Below are 13,030 nucleotides of genomic sequence, written 5' to 3'. Positions count from 1 at the left end.
CACATCTAAATCATTCTAAAGTGATTATGTGTCACCCACCTTGATTACCGATCGACTGATTAATTGCCCAAGAGTTTCCGCTCCTGGATTTCAAACATCTACACTTTTCTCCTCAGATTCCCAAAACAAACTACTCCACTATTGTTTCCCCTTAGGAATTCTACTCATACGCCTAAATGGCAAGCACTCTCTGATATAACCATACAAGATCGAAAAGGTCAATGGTGATCACACGATCCCGTTCACACCAGACAATTTCCCCAATGATACACTCATTACTTGAGAACACGAACCACTCACCATTCTAGTAAGTACTTCGAGCGCCTACCCACTGTAGACACCCCATTTTTGACCGTCCACAAGACTTGGTTGTGCTTGCAGGTACATCCAGCCACAAGTTCGATTGGTCGTCAGTATTCGACTTTCGCGGCAGAACGTCACAGGTTTGAGCTTTCCAAACTCTATTTCCTTTCTGCCTCATTTTTGGACCATGTGTTGGACCTTTCAACAAGATTATCATGATGCACTGCCGGCCATGAATTATTCCCTGCTTGCTACTGATGATGCCTGCCGGCCATCAGTGAGGCACTGCCGACCACAACTGATGGCCGGTAGACCCTTTGTCTCAGCAGATTTCACGCCAAATCTTTTGAGCCAGTTGGTTTTCACTCATCCCTCCTCCATACACGTGTATGGAGGGATGAAGCCCTTTCTAAGCTTGTTCAACAAGCTTGGCTTTGCATTCCTCTATATAAAGGGAGGCTCTTCCTCCCTTACAGAGGTTCAGCACTTTTTGAAGAGTTGTATATCTCTCTCTATATATATTTTTCATTCTCTCTCTATATTGTGTTTGTTTGTGTTCTAAAGTCCATTTTTCATTCACTTTTGCACTACAACACCTAGTGATACACCATCATCTTTGAGCTGAGGTTCTTAGGAGTGTTGTTTGAGCTCTGAAAGTGGGTTTTTGGCCTCTAAGATTGCTGGTTTCGAAGTTGTGCTTCAAGGGTGAGTGTTTTCCCCATTTAAGCATTTATTTGTATCTCATTTTAGCCATCCTTACATATTGTTTTAGGCCTTGCTTTCAACTAAAAAAAGTTCTGTATTTAAGTGCTTTTGATGATTGTTTAAGGCCTCTTTGGTGTTTAGGGTGTTCTACCCTCTTATGTGCCTTGTTTGGCCTTGTTTTGTGCCATGCCTTAAGGCCTTTAAGTTAGCCTTTGTTTGGCTTTTTAGCCACTGAAATCCAGTAGATTTTCAATGGTAGGCATGTGGTTTTGAGGCCTCAAATCAGAGGGGGATGACCCCCTCTCTCTTTGTTTTGTTTGCTTAAGTTATTGGCCTATCAAAGGAGCATGTATCCCTATACTTTTGAGGCTGAGTTCAGGCCCTTTTTGTGACTTTTAGGACCTGCCTTAACTTTGTCCATGTCTGGGTTGGTCACCTTGTGCATGCTTCTTGTATGTGTAGTGTAATCGCATTTGTGGCTCATCAAAGTAGCATGTCTTACTAGCATGTATTGGCCCCATTTCAGTAGGCTTTTTTTATCATCATTTGACATCTCATAACTCTATCTAAAGCTGGTTTGGTTGTCTCTTGAGTGACTCATGTACTTGTAGTGCAAATCTTGCTTACTAACCTTGTGTGCATGATGTTTTGGCTCATCATTCTAGCATATTTTGGCTATTCTCCGGCATGATTTTATTCATATTTTGGGCTATTCTAGGACTGTTTTGGGCTGCCATGGTCATAGGACTCATGTTTAGTATAGCTATAGACGCCTTGAGTTTTAAGAGAGCTTGCATGCTTAACCTGTGATGTTTTCTTGCTTTGGCATCATTTGGAGTGTTATATCAGTGCATATTTCATGGTCATACACTTGCCTTTGTCATGCTTTCAATACCTTGAAGAGTTGGTGTTTTATGCTTCATGAATGGATCATTATGCATGCCTCTATGGTTAGGTCTTTGGGATGCCATCTCAGTAGATTTTTGGACTTATTTTGACATGATGTAACTCTGTTTTATGTTGTCCAAGTCATGCCATATTTGGTTTTAATAGGTGTAGTGTAATACCCATTTTGTAGCCTTACATGCTTCGTGTTTTTGGCCTTTTGTTCTAGTTTGCATTGGCTAGGTTCAAGCATGTTTTTAGTCTCACCTTGACCTACCTTGGGACTATTTTGGATGCCCTTGCCCTTTTGAGGTTTGCTTTGCATGGCCATGGCTTAAGTCCCTTTGCTAGTTTCGAGCTTTGAGCTTTCTTGCATGCTTTGTTTGTCTTGCTAGAGAAGTTTGGCACCATTGCATGCATGCATGTTTTCAGAACTTATGGTGTTGTCACATATTCATGCTTGTCATTTTTTAAGCGTGCTTAAGAGTCGCATCTTTGTGCTTTGATCCTTCAGCCAATTGGCATGCATGTTTGCCTTGTCTTTTCATGCTTTTCGTGCCATCATTTTAGCACTAATGGCCACTGATTTGGGCATGATTGAGGTCTACCCTTTTGGTTTAAGTCCATTAAGCATGCTATGTATATTGCATTGAGTATGCCATGTTCATCGCATTGTGTATGCCTTATACTTTGCATTGTGTATGCTTAGATTACATCGTATTGTGTATGCCATGTAGTACATTACATTGAGTATGCCATGTAGTTGCACGTTTGCATGCTTAAGTCATATTGCATGTTTGCCATGCTTGTGTTGCATTGTTGTTTGGATTAAGTGTTAATCCGAGCATGAGAAACGAGGGACGTTTCATACTTCAAGTGATGAAACGTGTCTCAATTTTCGGTCGCCGACACTCTTGATAAAGCATGATAGAGTTTTAGGTTTTATATGTTTATTTGTGCATTTATTTTACATTGAATTGCACAAGTTGGATCTTTGGCCATCATGCATTGGGATGCGTGATTGATGGTCTTGGATCCGATTATGCCTCTCCCTTGATGTTTCGAGGTGATATAGGGTGGCATAGTGCGTACATATCCTTGGGAGACCCTCCCTTTCCTCTATTTTGTGCTTTGTTGCAGCTTGGTGTCACAGCATACCAGTGGCCGGCACCATCTCATTGTTGGCCGGCACCCCCTTAATCCTTGGCTGGCAGTGTGCATCATTGGTCGGCAGTGGGGTTTTCAGAGGCTTCTCCTGGGCGGCAGGCCACTGGTGTACTCCTCAGCAGTGTTTTGGTAAGTTTCAACAGCAAGCACTGGAAGACACCCTGCAAGCAAAGCCTCAAGAGAGCAACCGGAGGGCTTTTCGGGACAGCAACCGAGCATGCATCCTTTTCTCCTTCAACTTGCGTTGGAATAACGTTGTTTATTGCTTACTTGTTAGTTAGCATTTGGATTTGTCATTTAATTAGTTAAAGTTTTGTAATAACTAGTTGTAGCTTGTTATTCAATTCGGTTGTGTAATAATTAGTCTAATTAGATTATTAGATTAGTTAGAATAGCTTAACGTAGCTAACTTAGCGTATTCATTCGGACCCTCTGTCGAGAGGGTGAATTGTTGTAATAAGTGTGCGTGCGTGTGTGTGTGAATGTCTTCCAACCCCACATCTTTCTCCCTTTTACTTACCTGCTTTTGATGGTTAATTCTAGGTCATGTTTTGATTAGCATCCTTATGCTTGCATGCGTGCATCCATTCATCTGTCTTGCATGCACCGGGCTCGGCGCATCATACTAACTGCATTGTATTTCAATTCCAAGTTGAATACATGCACTAAGTTGCATTTCACATGCCATTCTAGAATAGCCGAGCCTATTTTAGTTACATTCTCACATGCGTTGCATTAGCCATCTTAACATGAACTAGGGTCATGCATGACTTCTAACTAGTTCTTTGTTTTGGCTCGGAGTACACTGTGAGTGTTTATGCTTTAGCATACTGCATGTGTGTTAATGTTGCCATGAACGCATGCTTGCCATGAGGCTAACTACTTAGTTGATATAACTGCCTGAATGCCTGTGGGTGAAGGTTGGATTGCTTGAATTGGAACAATTCATTGAAATCCTCGATTTAGTCTACTTGCGAGTAGCAAACTTCAAACCATTTTCAAATAAACGAATATGCAATGTTTTGTTCCAAATTAGGTGATCTAGTCTATACTTGTATGTTGTGCGCATCACATAGTAAGATTAGCTAATTAATTGGAATAAGAACACATGCGTTTTCAAAAACAAGATATCATGTTAGTAAAGGCCGATCTTTGATCGGGCGAGCGGGGTGCTCATTGCATGACCTTCCCCTCTCGTACCCAAGTTCCCGAGCCGAGGCAACTTTGGTGATGACGGACACGTGGCCTTAGACACGAGTTAGGGTTTTCTAAATTCTCCCAAAACAAAATATTTAGGTGGCGACTTTGTATCTGGCAAAGCAGTCCATGTTTGGCACTTCTTTATAAAAAATCATTTTCCAAAACGATTTGCCGGATTTGGACTCTTTGGTGATTTATCGGTCTTGCATTGCACTTTACGAGGTTAGATTCAGAACCGTGACATTGAGTCCGAACTGTAGTCGCTAGAGAGCAAGCGATTTCGTGCCATTTCGCGTGCGGAGCCTCGGGAGTTCTCGGGCATGTCTACACCCACGAAATTCTTTCCCACACAAAACTCCACCCCAAAACTAATAACATCGCAAACTCATAACCAACCATGGCACAACACTGCTCCTATTTGCGATCGATAGGACTACAACGAACTCACTAATCAACAATTCAAGGCATTAAGCAACACACACAAGCACCAGTCTCACTACTCTGAGATGTGAATCTCACACTCTCTTAGGCCTTTCCACATAATTTCACCAATCTCCCAAACTCTAAGGTCTCCCATTTCCTTGGACTCTACACATTCAAAGCCTTACAATTTGGCCCTTATCAAACCACCACACTAAACATAAGGATTTCACGGATTCCCACTATTCACAAACAATTCCAAATTGAACAAGGGTCAAAGGCCATCACCTGACCACCTCACAATTCAATATTTGATATACAACAATATTAGGATCACCAATTCTATTAACACATTTCATTACACATACATAAAAGAGAGTTTAAGACTCATCACATGCCCAACACATGAGGGTAAATAAACAACAATATATATACATATACAACACACAACCACGGTGCTTTAACATCCTACAGCACACCGATCACAACAAAAGCTTCACAGTTTATAACATCGGTCTCTAAAACAAAAGTCCTTCTCAAGGGTGATACTACCGTGATGATTTAAAAGTTGACCCTCACGAAGCTTCCGAAGCCTGGCCTCTTTGGGTTTGATACTGATAACGTCCTCGATTGGACTGATGAGCCAAGGTCCGACTAGGCTCTGAAACACCCAAAGAACTTACACATAATGGGCAGAAACAACTAACATGGCCTTGCAGACTGCAAGTAAAACAAACAACAGTCTTCCAACTCAGAACCTAATTTGGAGCCTGAACCTCACTGGATCCCCCAATGGACGAGCTCGAAACCCTTGACGGAGACAAGAACTGAGTCTGGGAGTGAGCATGTGCTCACCTCCACCTCTTACTAAGCCTAGAGTGCTTATGAACCGTAGGAGTTACCGAAGTGGTCTCCTCTCTAACTCAACCAACACTACTAACCATGGCCTCCACATGGGCCACTACCTCAACTAAAGCAAAATAATTATTCCACATAGATCCAACCACCTTCTCCTGGACATCATCACGTAATCGCCTCTCAAACTCATAACAACGACGCTCCTATGTTGCCACCAACTCTGGAGCAAACCCTGACAAACTAGTGAACCTCATCTCGAACTGAGCCAAAGGAGTAGCATCCTGGCGTAACTCAACAAACTGTTCCCTCAACCTTTCCTGAGCAGAATGAGGGAAATATTTGGCCAAGAAGGCCTCGGTAAACGCAACCCACGTGGCATCTACAGTGTTCCTAGCATACTTCCACCAATAATTCGCATCTCCTCTTAATTGGAAGGTCACCAAAGATATCCTCAACCCATCGTCCTCGACTCCGAGCACATCAAGAGTCTTGGTAACCTGTTCTAACCAACTCTCCGCCTCTAGCGGTTTTGCCTCCTCCAAAAACTCCAGTGGATTGGAGCGAAGAAACTTCTTAGTAAGCTTGAGGACACGCCTGTTGTCCCCCTCTTTGCGAGCTAGAGCGTCTTGCACCACTCTCACTACCTCGCGTGCAACTTCCTCGCCGACAACCGATGTTGTAATGACAAGTGGTAAGGGAACTGCCGTGTCCCTACCGACACTCCTACTACTCGTCCGTCCTTTATTCTCTCGTGTGGACATCCTATAAAATCCCAAAACAGAATCATCTTAGTGCACATCGCAACGGTCTCCCAGAGGCACACTCTTACCACCACTAAGCTACAAAACACACTTAACCTCTAAAACATACAATTCTCAAAGCATATAAACAGTTTACACATCTAAACATAAAATCGAATCAAGTCCACAAGGATAGTCACTCGTCCTGAAACTCCCAAAGAATTCCTATTAGAAACTACATTGATCAAGCGTGTTTCCAAGAGGACCTCAAAGCAAGTTCACCAGCTATAAGTACTATCCAAGAAACTCAATCCCATGCTCACATAAATGCAACATATAAGTCCTAACATTTATCCTAACTATATGCAACGTCCTCACCAAGCATAGCAAACCCTCTTGTGGTCAAAACCACTTCCCACGAGCCCAAAGTATTTAAACCTAGCTCGTTATGATACCAAGTTGTCACGCCCCACTTTTTATTACTCGGAATCCATTACCAACTTCATTAAGTTTATTCAATTTCAGAGATAACATGTAGAAACTCTTTACATCATTTGTAAGAATAAATAAAGATTCTCTCATCCGAAACACAAATTAAATGCAACATGTACATAACTAAATAAATTGCCCGTAGGCTTACATTATTTAATCCAAGAGGAAGGGTTTAACCTTTTTACATCAATGGCATTCCGCCTACACTTAAAAGGCCCCGTGGCCAACAAATAAGGAAGATCCATGACCTTGTAGCATATCTCGATATTCACCTGAAAAAAGATTAGCAACGTGGAACGAACATAAAGTCCAGTAGGGATCTTAACATGATCCTCAACAATAACAACTTACAGATAGCTATGATCATGAATGCTGGTCTCATACCATATAAATAATGTGACATTTGTAACCAAAGTATACATAGATATGTAGTTTTCTCAAAATTATTCAATTTATTCAACAACACAAAGGTTCGCTTTTACAGCCCATTTCCATTTTAACAATTATTACGCGATAACCATATTTTCCATTTGTAACAAAATATCACATAATACCCGCTTTATTTTTTTGAAAACACATATACCAAATCCGATTTCTTCACATTATTTATAACCCAATACAAAACCAAAGCCCGTCTCCACAGGTTCATCGCATTCTCAATCGTTAAGCTCAAGTTAAAGGAGATACTTTTAATAACTGATTTATGGTAGGGAAAATTCCTCAACCATTCTCTAACACCTCCAAATATACATAAACACATCTACTCAACATATAAGACATCACAATCTTACTGAATCATAATAATCGTAACACATGACACACACAATCAAATAAGACAACAATGATAAATAATCTCCACTCTACTTGCCAAAAGCTCGGTAAGCTAATGATACATCTTTTCACAATAAAACGCCAATTTACCAGACACTAGTTGGAAGGGAATGGTACCTCTGCCAATTCTCCAGGCGCTAGCTGGAAGGTAATGGTACCTCTGATTCTCAGCGCATACACATTTTCTCAACCATCACACCATGACATGATACAACCAACACAAGTGTAATATATGCACATAAACTATTCAATAGAGCATAATCCAACTCATGTGTAATGCACACCCACAATTATTCAACACAACAATGTCATCCTCCACTGATGACCAAGGACAAAACCCCTAAATATATGTATTCAACACATGTTTTACAATGATTCGACACCCATGAGGTTTTAAATCCAACAAACAACGACAAAATATTTATAATTCAATCTCAAGTTACTTTCCAAAATTCACAGAGTTATTATTTCATTCTTCTATTTCAAAAATCAATTCTCTTATTTTCCAAGTAGAAATATTTCCCTTCCTTCCCAATCCATTCATTTTATTCTTCAAAATTTAGTTCATGAATAGCAAGGCCACAACCTATTTTATCTCAACTCAACAAGGGCATAACCTATAAATCTTAACCTCATGATTTACTCTCTTTTTTCAATATACAAGCCACCAATTTGTTACATTCAACTATGAACAACCCAACACAAGTTAATGTTAAAAAAATTACAAGGCCCAAATCAATCTCAATTTAATTTACCAAATCATTAATCACATTCCTTAATTCATAACATGATAATTTCACAATTTCAACCCTTTTTATCTATTAGGCATTATATCAAAATTAGGGCTTTATTTCTCTCTACACATAAACATGTTAACGACTCTCTAATTTAACCCAAATAACAACCATGTTCACAAAATTTCAATCTCAACTACAAAATCTTAAATCCTCTATCATGATTTGCGAAAAATCCATAACAGCATGATTTTTATGCAATAAAAACATACCACATGTCTATCTATAAAAGAGGTATTGAAAAAGATCAAAGAAATCCATACCTTAAAGAGAAAAGAGAAGAAAAGCCCAACAATCAACTTCGTCGGAATTCGATCTCCACCGGTCAAGACGAAGCCCTTGATATGCTCATCATTTTGGTATAAGGGACTAGCACCAAAATCTCAATGGATTCTTGAGATCAAAGGAAAAATACAAAGTTTTGAGGGTTTGGATAAAGCGAGATGAGAGAAAAAGAGAGAAACATTGTAGAGATATATATATATATATATATATTAGAAATGAAGTGAAAAAGGAGCAAAAACTCAATACATAGCTGAAATGTACGAAAAACGAGACAGAAAACGCGCCTGGCCTCACGTGCGGCTCTCACACCCGCACATGCAGTTTCTTCTGCACCTCTACTTCTGCACCTGCCTTTTATGCAGTGTACACACAGCCCTCTCCCATACTTCCTGCACGTGCGGCATGATCTCCCGCACGTACGGCCCCTCCTGCACGTGTAGCCTAATGCCCTGCACGTGCGGCCTTGGCCCTCCAACCTGGAAAAACTTCAGCTTCTCACCCGACACTCCGGAGTCGACCTCGCGCCCTCCGAAACGAGTGTAAACTTGGAATTGAAACAAGTACATCCGAACATTTGAGAAGAAACTCTCAAGAAGAACAAATCCAACTGTTGGCCGAACCACACTTTGAAACTTGACATTTAACGAAGGCAAATCCAACATAACTCAAGAGGATAAGGCAAATTACGAACCGGTCATCACACAATTCATGACCTTCTCTTTCTTAGGACAATGTTACTCGAACCCCTCCATTCTCTTTGTTGAATTCAACCTCAAAACCGTATCCACATTATCCAAACAAGGAATGCACTCTCTCATACTCTCATCACACACCCCAAACTTCTTAACCTTAACCCTAGCCCTATTTCTAAAATCATTATCATCATTCGGTCTCCTTCTCTCTTACGTTCGTGTTCGCATTCGCATTTGAGACGTTTTCAATTACACTCAGATTGAACTCTCCGACCATGAAATCATCGGTCATGAGGCCGTTCTCATCCACAATCCTCGTTCTCTCCACCACTAGAGGAGGCGGTGACAGCCTCACTGTCCACAGTGAAGGAGGAGAAGAAATGTTGGGATTGGTGATGGCAGTGGTGGTGGAAGAGAATGAGAATGTATAGGGTTGGTAGGAGTCGGAGAAGAGTTTGGCGAGGAAAGAGAAAAAGAGAGAGAGAGAGAGAGAGAGAGAGAGAGAGTGAGAGAGATGAATGAGAGAGTGACCGTGCACCATCATGTCAGAGTGGCGACAGAGGAGGAAAAGATTGGCAAAGAGAGATCGAATATGACGATGATGATGATAGTCTTTGGCAGTTAGAGTTTCTTAATCATCGGTCTAGATCGAAGCAGATAATGCCAAAGGTCTAGTGTTAGGGTTTCTTAATGATGATTGAAGTTAGAAAAGGATATTGGAGGAGGGCGGGGTGGCGGCATATCAACGGGAAAGTTGTGGTGGCAAAGGAATAGTGGCATCAACGGCGAAATGGAGATAGTTAGTGGCGAAGATGAAGACGAGAGAGAAAGAGAGATCTGAGTTGAGAGATATGAGAGAAATTCAAGACATAAAATGCGTGAAAGTTTGAAGGGCAATATGGTCATCTTGAAGAAGCTTGTCCTTATGGACAAAAAGTTTTAGAGCGTGAATCTTTGGGCATACAAAAATCAAAATTAGATTTATAGACCGAGATCCCTTTTTAATATGGAGGATGTTACAGGACTGAATAGAGATTGTCAGCTATTGGAGCAATTGTGACTAAGATTTGATAGAGATTGTCTTGTTCTTTGAGTAGGATAGAGAAGACAATCAGGTGGCTCACAAATTGGCTCGGCTTGCTTTGAATGTGGTTGGTGAGATAATCTGGATGGAAGAAGTTCCCCTATGTGTTTCCTCTCGTCATAACAAATATGTATGGTCCTCTTAGGTAATTTATGTTTGTCTTTCTTCGCCTTCTGTTGGCTTTTGGCCACTAGCAGAAAGTAATAATAAAATAAAATAAATTATGGAGGATGTTCCCATCCTATTTAGGTCGAGATTAAATATTTTAGTCAAAAAGTTAAAGAGTCACTATAAATTGTCACATTATTTTTATTTTATTTTATTTTCTTACACATATTTTCATAAAAAAATTTAAAAATTAATAAAATAGTCTATTCTCATCTAAAAAAATTGCTATACTATCCCCAATGATGTTTAAATCCCATAACGGATATACACAGAAATAGATATATCTGTATAAATAAATGTTGTTGACTATTTTACTTTTGCAAACTACCACAATATAGACTTATGTTGAAAAGTAAGTTAAAAGTTAATTTTTTTTTATTTTGTTTTTTTTAAAAAATGTGTAAAAAATATAGAGAGGTGATGTGATTTAAAAAAGTCAAAAAGTTAAAACTGACTTTTAATCCAGTTAACAAAATAAGCCATAATTTTAATTGAATTAACTAATGGTGTAATTAATCATTCATCGTATGATTTTAATTGAATTAGCTAATGAGATTGAATTAACTAATGTTATAATTTAAATTTCACCGTATCTTACTTCAACAAAGGGAATGCCAATGACCAATTGGGCTAGTTGGTAGACACTCTCAATTACGAGATCATCGTCCAATCATAGTTAAAGGTTATGATTGATTTTTTTATTCTTATTATTATTTTTTTTAATAAATTACAATTACACTTTCTGCAATTTGTTCAAAGTATAAATTATTTATTATGGTTTGAAAAATTATAAATATTTATTGTCAAAATTTTTTATTTAACAGAATTAATTAAAAAAATAAAATTCATAATTATCCTCTTATATAATAATAAAATTACATGAATAGTTGAAATATATTTCTGACAATTTATTAATTGAGTTAATAATTTATTAATAAAATAATTCATTTGTTATGAAATTAAAAATATCGAGGTGGAATATAATTTTCAAAAACACGGGTGATTATATTTTAAGCAAATTTTTATGGGCAAATTACATATGCCCCTCAAGGTTTAACAAAATTATAGATACCCCTAAGGTTTGAGAAATTACAGATACTCCCTGAAGGTACTATTTGCATAACAAATTAGGGGGTAAATTATTATAAAAATATAAATGTTAGGGGGCAATTTGTTATAAAAATATAAACCTCAAGGGTATCTGTAATTTTCAAAATCTCAGAGAATATCTATAATTTAGTTAAACTTCGAGAGAGGTATATATAATTTGCCCAATTTTTAAAAAGTGTATACAATTAATTAATTTATTTATTTTTTGACTGCTGTTTGGTTTGCAAGTTTCTATCTAATTTAGGCGCAAAATGACCCTTCCCTTGTTGCTTATTCTTCATGAAGTGAAAGAGCTCAAATAATCTGCCTTGCGAGAAGGCTGACTCTCTCTCTCTCTCTCTCTCTCTCTCTCTCTGTTTGGTTGCGAAGAACAAACACAAAGAATGCCAGAAAGCGAAACCACTTCACAGAAATTGTGAACGAAAGGTAAATAACATTTCTCATCGTATGTAGTTGTTTTAATTGGGGTGTGGAAACTTGCAAAGGAAGTTGCTGGAACATGATTACCTTAATGCTGTTTGGAGAGAAGGAAAAGTCCCAAGAAAGTAGTGCCCAAAGTTGAATTTACACGACGATTCCATCGATAGATAATAATCACGCGAAGAATTGCATTGTCTGCTTTCAATTGGAATGTCATGGAAGCAAATCGATTCACTAGTTTCAATTCCATGTATAAAACATATTAGCTGTTGGCACTTGTGATGTGTGTGCGCAATTCAAATAATTAAAAATAAAAATTAGGATAAATTATAATAATAGTTCTAAAGTTTATCACCTTTTTTTTATTTAAGTTTCAAAAGTTTCAATTTTGTCAGTTAAGTTCTTCCAATATTAAATTCAAATCAATTTTTTCTTGAAGATAATATAAAAATAGAATATAAGTCTAAATGTTATATAAAATTGTGATCATACTCAGATTTTAATTTATTGTTAATTATTCTCTGTTCGTGTGTTTTTATAATTGGTATATTTCTCATAAACTGATTAATTATAGTTGCTTATATAGGTCTTCTTTTATTTCTATTATATTATTATTTATTTCTTCTAACATGCAATTATCCAATTATCTGATTTTTCGGCTATTTCTAATATTATTTTATATTTCATTTCATTATTCCAAAAATGTTATATGTAGAAGAGTTTATGCTTCATGTGTTACAAAATCAGTATTCTAATTTTTAGTTTTTTCTAGTTGGGGAGGCAAGTGTATAACCTTTTTTTATTGATATCTAGTGTAGTCTTGTCTGTCATTCTCTTCCTTGGTCCTTAATTCGGCTGTGGCATTTGTATGCATTG

At 38.2% G+C, this 13,030-nt stretch overlaps 1 protein-coding gene across 2 annotated transcripts in view; it reads left to right on the top strand.

Annotated features, from left to right (window-relative positions):
* Positions 1-12,018: 12,018 nt before the first annotated feature.
* Positions 12,019-13,030, top strand: part of LOC114277629 (uncharacterized) — a 38,436-nt gene continuing 37,424 nt past the window's right edge. For both annotated transcript variants that reach the window (XR_014329716.1, XR_014329715.1), the window contains exon 1: positions 12,019-12,160. The gene's annotated coding sequence lies outside the window, so the exon portion shown is untranslated. The remainder of the gene's footprint in view (positions 12,161-13,030) is intronic.

This window comes from Camellia sinensis, chromosome 5 (assembly GCF_055761805.1).
Source record: "Camellia sinensis isolate YWXY chromosome 5, ASM5576180v1, whole genome shotgun sequence".
In the NCBI taxonomy this organism is placed as follows: domain Eukaryota; kingdom Viridiplantae; phylum Streptophyta; class Magnoliopsida; order Ericales; family Theaceae; genus Camellia; species Camellia sinensis.
The sequence above is the reverse complement of the archived record's forward strand: the minus strand, read 5'-3'. Positions and strand labels throughout refer to the sequence as shown.